Here is a 7,757-nt window from a genome sequence, read left to right on the forward strand (position 1 = left end):
ATCTGCCCTGTTCCCACCCCATAGGTTAACAGTCATTCTTCATTTTTTATATGTAATCTTAAAGATTTTCTTCATGAATATATAAGCAACTATAAAAATACATCCCCATTTTCTCTAACATAGGAAGTCTCAAATGAGATATACTCTTCTCTAATGTGCTTTATTTCACCTAACAAGGTATCTTGTCAATCTTTTCCTATCAATAGGTAGAGAGCTTTATCCTTTATGCAGCTAGATACTATTACAGGATCCATTTTGATCAGAAGGACCTTGGAAAATCAGGTTGGTTTTGAGGAGTAGGGTCAACTCTATATGAAAAAATAGTGCTTCTCCATGGCAAAGAACATACAGAATTTCTGGGCTCCTTTCTTAATGGACCCAAATTTCCTTTTCCCCCCACATATTAACAAGCTTACTGTTCCCCAGAAATTAACATCCAAATTTCCGGTGACATGGGCCATGAAAATTTTGAATGACACTATATAATCTCGAGAAATGAAACCAGGATGAATAGATCTGTGGCAGAGGTTGGAAATCTGCAGTTCAGTCTGGTTCACAAATGTCTTCTATGTACAATGTTTAAATTTTTTTAACTACTTGCTAATAGTGTATATTGGGCTATTTCATGTTAGTATTTTAATATTTAATTAATAATATCTCATTTCACTATTTCATATTAAACACAGATTTCCAGTTTCCCTGGACAACTTGGACAGCTCATTTCCACAAGGCAATAGCAGGCTAAAGCTCTGTAGCAGGTTCTGGGCAGGTGCTCAATAAAGGCGTGCAGGACTTCCATCTAAAGATGGCAGGTTAAGCACACACATTTCCTTCGACACCCTAACCAAAAGTCACATAAAGTATCATATTAGGTTGGGTTTGAGGAGGTTTTTTTGTTGTTGTTGTTGTTTTTAGAGTGGTAAAGTCTCAAAGACAATGGGAAAGAACATGATAGCGACACAATGTTGGAAGCCGGAAAGCAGGACAGCAGGTATCTAGCCTAGTAAACCAGAAAGCAAAAAACCAGCATGATTTGCACAATGAATTTCTAAAGCCTCAGGAATTGATGGCCTCAGATACTTAAGAAAATGTATATGAAGAACAGAAAACAGGAGGACTGGTAGAAGGTTATAACTGGATCCCATCCCTTCTACCTGGCAGAGAACCCGTACCTGATTCCCTTAGAGAGCGAGGAGAAAGAGGGTCCCTGGACTGGGAAGTGCTAGGAGCCATTAATGGTGTTGACCTTACAGTGAAAAGGAAAGGACAAAGTGAAATATGGATCCATACTCAGTGTTGAAACTACTGCCAGCACGCCTCCCAACTTGGCTTCCAGAAAGCAGATAGTTATCTTTATATCATTCAGGGAGGAATGATAAAGGTTCTTCTTCAGAAATCTGACCCCACCAGGGAAAGATGACCTAGAAATACTGCTGTGGGCTGGGAGCTCTCATCAACAGCCTGATCACTCTACAGTGAGACCTTAGTCATCAAGCCTCCTGGGCTAACCAGAGAACTTTCACTGGGCTTTTAAGTAATCCACGTGTAATCATTATCAAGCAGCTAAGAATTCTTAGATATCTGAGGGAAACTTCCAAAATAAAAGATACAGTACAAAATGGACCAAGGGAAAAAAGTTAATAAGATGCAGCTTGGCGAAAACAAAGACTACAGGGGGAGATGAAAACTTTTTAAAAAGCTATCATTAAATCTTCAAGGAAATAAAAGATGATATTGCATCCATGAAACATGTCCTATTAAAAAAGGAACATTCAGAAAAATGTAAAAGAAAAAGAATTCTTGGAATTTAGAAGTATGATAATAGAAATGAGAAATTCAGTAAATAGACTGGAAGAAAAACTGAGAAACTCTCCCTGAAATCAGATTAAAAGACAAATAGAAAATGGAAGAGTAGGCTTAAGAAAATTAGAGCAACACAGGAGGATCCGATACCTAAATAACAGGGTGACAAGGAAAATGAAGAGGTAGAAATCACCAATAAAAACATTCATAAAAATTTCCCAAAATTAAATGAAGACATGAATCTCTACATTGAATATGTCCAACACAATTAGTGAAAATATACTTATAATCAGCTCCTAAATATGAGATTTCAGAACGCAAAGGACAATGAGAAGATTCACAGTGTTTCCAAAGAAAGACGTCAGATTAAATATAAACAATCAAGACTGAGAAGCAGATTAAGACTTCTCTAGAAAACACAAGAAGCTAGATGAAAACGGTGTATTTCCTACAAAATTCTGAGAGAAAATAGTTTTCCTCCTAGAATTCTAGGCTCAGTCAAACTATCACTTCACTGAGACATTTTCAGAGATTCATGTTGTCCAAAATGTGTTTCCTATGTATCTTTTTTCATGTAATTACTGGAGAAGATCTTCTCTCAAAAAAAGGGGGGTAAGGGACAATTTTAAAAACTTGGAGTCCACTAGACTGGGGATCTACACATTCAAGAGGCAAAGGGAGTCCTCAGGATAAAAACAGTTGCCCTGTTTTTGTTATGTCCAAATCACAGTTCTAGCCTGTATTTCATACAGTCAGGCACATCCACCATGTCAATCATTACCTAAATACAAACCATGGACTTCTTCACACCCAATTTGCATTATGGTCACTAATACCCAGAAAGGTGAAAAGGTTGGGGTGTGCGTGCAACATGGGAGTATTTTTCACAAATTATTTATGCTTTTTCTTAAAAAAAAAAAAGTCCATTTTACCATACAATGATTTAAAACACTTATGCTGTTTAAAGGAAGGATTAATCCTTGGGTCACATTTTCCTGTTACCCCACTCCCAACTTCCCCCAAACCTGTCAAGACCTATGTAACAGAAGTAAGATCTTAAATACCTTTTGTTTGTTTTTAATAACCTCTTTATTTTGGAATATTTTTAACTTACAGAAAAGTTGCAAAAATAGCCCAGAGTTCTCTGAAAACACCTCATTCAGTGTCCCCTACAGTTAACAGTGTATAGTGATTCATTTGTCACAACTAGCGAATCAACATCAGTACTTTACCATTAAGTGAACCCCATAGTTTAGTCTGTTTCATCAATTTTTCCCTGTCCCAGGGTCACATTTCAGGATATCACCTTACATTTAGTCACCATGTCTCCTTAACCTCCTCTGGCTTGTGACAGTTTCTAGGGTTTTTCTTGTTTTTGATAACTTTGGCCAATGTGAAGAGTGTTGATAAAATATTTCATAAAGTATCCCTAAATATGGGTTTGTCTGATGTTTATTTCCATGGTTAGACTGGGGTTAGGGGTATTTGAGAAGAAGACCATGGAGGTGAGGTATCATTCTTGTCACATCATATAAGGGATACATGCTATGAATGTCACATTACTGATGCTGTGAACCAGAATGATGTGGCCCAGGTAGCATTTGCTGTATTTATCATGTAAAGTTACTTATCATTTCTCCTTCCCATACTCTACTCTTCAGAAGCAAGTCTGGAAGCATGACCCACATGCAGGGGTGAAGAACTGAGACAGGTGATGAGTATCTATATAAATCATTTAGAATTATACCCTTTTCCCTTATTTATTTTTTATTTGTTCAATTGCATCTTCTTTGTCATTTATTTCATATTTTGGATTATAATCTAATACTACCTTATTTATTTTGTTGCCTAAATTTTTCCAGATTTGTCCATTGGTGCTCTGTTAGGTTGGATCCTGTTTCCCTTTGATATGCCTCATTTTCTGTTTGTTTTCTGAGTACTTCTCTACTCGCTGGCATTACAGGATTCTCTGAGTTCATCTGGAATATTTTCTCCCTCAGCTCTATAATCAGCCATTTTCCCAAGGAGTCTGGTTCCTTTTATTAGAGAATATCATATGCTCCTAATTTATTGCTGTGATTCATTTTTTTTCTTTTTCCTTTCGGACTCTACCCCCTGTCAATTTAAGAGCTATTGGGAATATGAGAGAGAGACAAAGATTTTGATAAGTTTCCTCAGTATTAAGGTAGACTTTAACACCTCACTCTAGCTCCTTACAACACAGAGACTATATCAATTGTCCCTTATTGTAAAAGAACAGTATTAGAAATTGGAATTTTCATTATTAACCTTATATCCTCAGAAATGTTATTTAACTAACATTTTACAGTCCATCCAAAGAATGCTAAACAGATATTCCCAGAATTAGATTCCATGATATGAAGTATTTTAAGAGCACGAATCCCATCAATACATAGGATAGTGAACTTCTTAGTCTTCGCATTTTTATTAGGAATATCTAACAGATTTTATAAATCCCATACTCTGAGTCATTCAGTGTGTGCACAGCTAGTGTCCTTTTATTTTTCTTTATACCGAAGAAAAGAAAAAGGTGTTTTCAGTCTATACATAAAATGAATAACCAACATTAGAATTGAAAAATTACTTTAGAAAGAGGCAGTTCAATTAATCTGAAATCTATACTATATAAATGTGAATTCAAAGTTAATTGTATTCTTTTCCCAAAAAGCTACATTTGCACTTACAGATATAAGGCTCAACTCAACTGTGTGTGTCAAATGACTTAATCTGGTTATTGGGCTTATGGAGGGATTTAAACATTTTAGTGAAAGGGGACAAATACGACATTCTTTTGTTTAAATTAAGTTTTGCAATTCAAAGGATTTGTTCATTTGGGCCTTCAAGTTCCTTCTTTCAACATGAGAGAGTCTTGAAGGTAGAATCATTGCTTGAAAGGCTTTTGCTTTCGCATCTAACTTTTACTTTGAAACTAACCAAAAAGAAACTAAGTGTATCAGAAGCATACCTAATCTCCTAGAAGTCAGCATTGCATCAAGTGTATTAAAATTGAAAACTACTTTTTTTTCCCTCCTCCTTAAATAGGCATCTGGTAATAAAAGGCCACAATCAACTGGGTTAGGATAAAACAGGCAGTGTTTTTCCTTCACTAGTTCATTTGGAAAAGTCGCTTTGCTAATTGAGAAAAGTTTAATGAATTTTACTTGCATTAAAATAAACGTGATTGCTTCATGGCAACAATGTACTCATTTGAGAAAGTCATTACATTTATGTATTGTGTTTTCATGTAAATACTTTTGCCAAAATGTATTAGCAAGGAATATAATATTATGGTTCATGGTTCTTGTAGTATCTGAAAAGAATAATTGTATAACCAATCAATGAAAACAAAGTAAATGTTCCTCTTGGGTTTGTGCAATAAAAATGGAATTAAAATTACTCAGGCTCAAAAATGCAAATATAATGCATCTCTACAGCAGAAAAATAAAAATTTTAAGGCAGAACTTTGTCTCTTAAGGCTGGTATTTCAATTCCTCTGAAAGGCTTCCTTTGATTCCAGAATTGATCACCTCAAGATTCAGTTCCACGTGTTTTTAGAAAGTAATCAGATATTTCACTGTTTTTAAAACAAAATTCTCATTCATTCTCCTGAACGAGCTCACTGATATTCAGAACACATTCTGGGGAAAATGAATGCTAATCAGCAACCAAAATAGCACTTCCGTGTATTAGACAGTAAGGTAAGATTAAATTCACATTAAACTCAAGAGCAAATAACCCATATCAATTTAAATAGATTAAATCCTGGGAAAGGGCAAAGGTTAGAAATGATTTGAAGGGATAACCCAATTGTATCGAGAACAATAGGCCTTGTATTAGACAACAGCAGCCCCTACCGGAAGCCCGAGGCTGTCTGGCCAGCCATTCCTGGAGGCTGCAGGGGAAGACAGGCAGGGGCCAAGGAATCAGGGAGGTCGCTCAGACCTCCAGACCTGGCAGGTGGAGGCATCATCAGTCTCAGAATCATTTCTTCTCTGTTGTGTGGTCACAAACCTTACATATATCACCTAGAATTTTTATTATTTCTCATCTACAAGTCAGCAGGAAATTGATTCTGAAGGTTTTGTTAGTAAATATTTAGACTGCCTTTTTTTTAAAGAAAGCTCAAATTCTGTGATAAATACTTGATATGAAAAAGCAATATCTGTTCATGGGTGATTTTAATTAGGCTTCTTTAGGATTTCCCCCATAGTGCTCAAAATTATTCCTGTCCTTAGTAGAGAATGTTTCATAGGGTGCCTTGATCTAATGTGTGGTGGCTGTACTTAATATATCTTTATACAAATACAAATACATATGTACATACAGCATATATATATATATATACATACACACATACAGTATCCATATACACATGTATATAAGTACGCATGTGTATATATACATGTGTACATATAGCACATGTAATATGTGTACAAATATACATGTATATATACACGCATGTATACAAATACATATGTACACATACAGTATGTATATACACACACGCATGCACACACACACACTGCGTGAAATCTGTGGTTCAAAGTGGACCCTAGAGAGGCCTTGGTAAGATGGCAACCTTTCACCATCAGTTTGTCCTTTAGGGTTCAGGTTTACAGCTTTTTTCTATGTTATTCTTTGGGTGACTAAACATCCTTAGCGATGGCAAGAAATATGAAAACTTCTGAGAATAATAAAAGGCAACATTTGACAAACAGACTAGCCATATTTCAAACATACTCTTTTTAAAATTAGTGTAGGGGGGCCTGGGTGGCTCAGTTGGTTGAGCGTCTGACTTCGGCTCAGGTCATGATCTTGCAGTGCACGGGTTCAAGCCCCGCTTCAGGCTCCCTGCTGACAGCTCAGAGCCTGGAGCCTGCTTCAAATTCTGTCTCCTCTCTCTGTCTCTGCCCCTCCCCCACTCATGCTCGCTGCTCGCTCTCTCTCTCAAAAGTAAACATTAAAAATTTTTAAAAAATAAAATTAAATTAATGTAAAATACCCAACACGTATTTTGAGTTCAACAATTCAAATAGATCAAATATTTTTAAACTAGGTTATGTTGTATAATTAAAGGACACCTCAGTCAAGCTGACTTGCTAAACATGTTTAAATGCCATAAGCAGTAAGTACAGAAATCAGACAAACTGAAGACAAATCAGGGTAAATCATGTTAGCAGATGGAAGCAGATACACAGAGTAACTAGGGAAAAAAAGGAAACAGAAGCGAGCACTAACACCAGGTTTGGCTTGAAAAGAAGCCTAAAGTATTTTGAAAAATGATCATGAAAACAACTCTCATCTTTGCATTTTATTTTTTGAACACCCACCCCACCACCTCCAGAACCAAATGCTTTAGTTCCACGACTAACCTGTGAATTCTGTTTACAAAAACCTACCAGGGAGGCGCATACCCCAACCAAAGCGATCCTGTCTCAGAGACCGTGTTCATGCCCCCAGACAAACGAGGTGCCTTTGCTCTCCTCAGAATTTTTGAAGTGTGTGGAGGAGGCCAGGGGCAGCTGACGTGGAAGGTGCTCTGTTTAATTTTCCTGCCTGAAATATGGAGTAAATTCGTTTCAGAAAGGAGTTAAGTGTCAATTGGGAGTTATCTGCAGATGGGAATGTTCATTTTCTGAGGCGAGAGGCACTCAACACATTTCTCAAAAACACAAAATCAGAAGTATATGAAATTACAGGTGACTGAGGGAAGCAGCTTAGTAGTTGGAAAAAAACAGGAGTCAGGACAGAAGAGCCCAGAATCCTAACCCAGCTTGGCCCTGCTGTGTGCCCTTGAGTGTCGTTTAACCTCTCTGTGCCTTAGTTTCTTCATCTGTCAAAATGAAGACCTCTGTTTCCCAGCTTTCATTGCAAAAGAAATTTTCATGAGGGTACAGTGTTCATTCACACAAGACTTGATCTAGCAGCACTTC

At 36.7% G+C, this 7,757-nt stretch overlaps 1 non-coding gene across 1 annotated transcript; it reads left to right on the plus strand.

The window, feature by feature from the left end:
- The first annotated feature begins 6,588 nt into the window (after window positions 1-6,588).
- On the plus strand, window positions 6,589-6,673 carry TRNAR-UCG (transfer RNA arginine (anticodon UCG)). The gene has a single exon. It is a non-coding gene; the product is annotated as a tRNA-Arg (tRNA).
- Window positions 6,674-7,757: the final 1,084 nt, after the last annotated feature.

This window comes from Crocuta crocuta, unplaced genomic scaffold (genome assembly GCF_008692635.1).
Source record: "Crocuta crocuta isolate KB4526 unplaced genomic scaffold, BGI_CrCroc_1.0 scaffold10, whole genome shotgun sequence".
In the NCBI taxonomy this organism is placed as follows: Eukaryota; Metazoa; Chordata; class Mammalia; order Carnivora; family Hyaenidae; genus Crocuta; species Crocuta crocuta.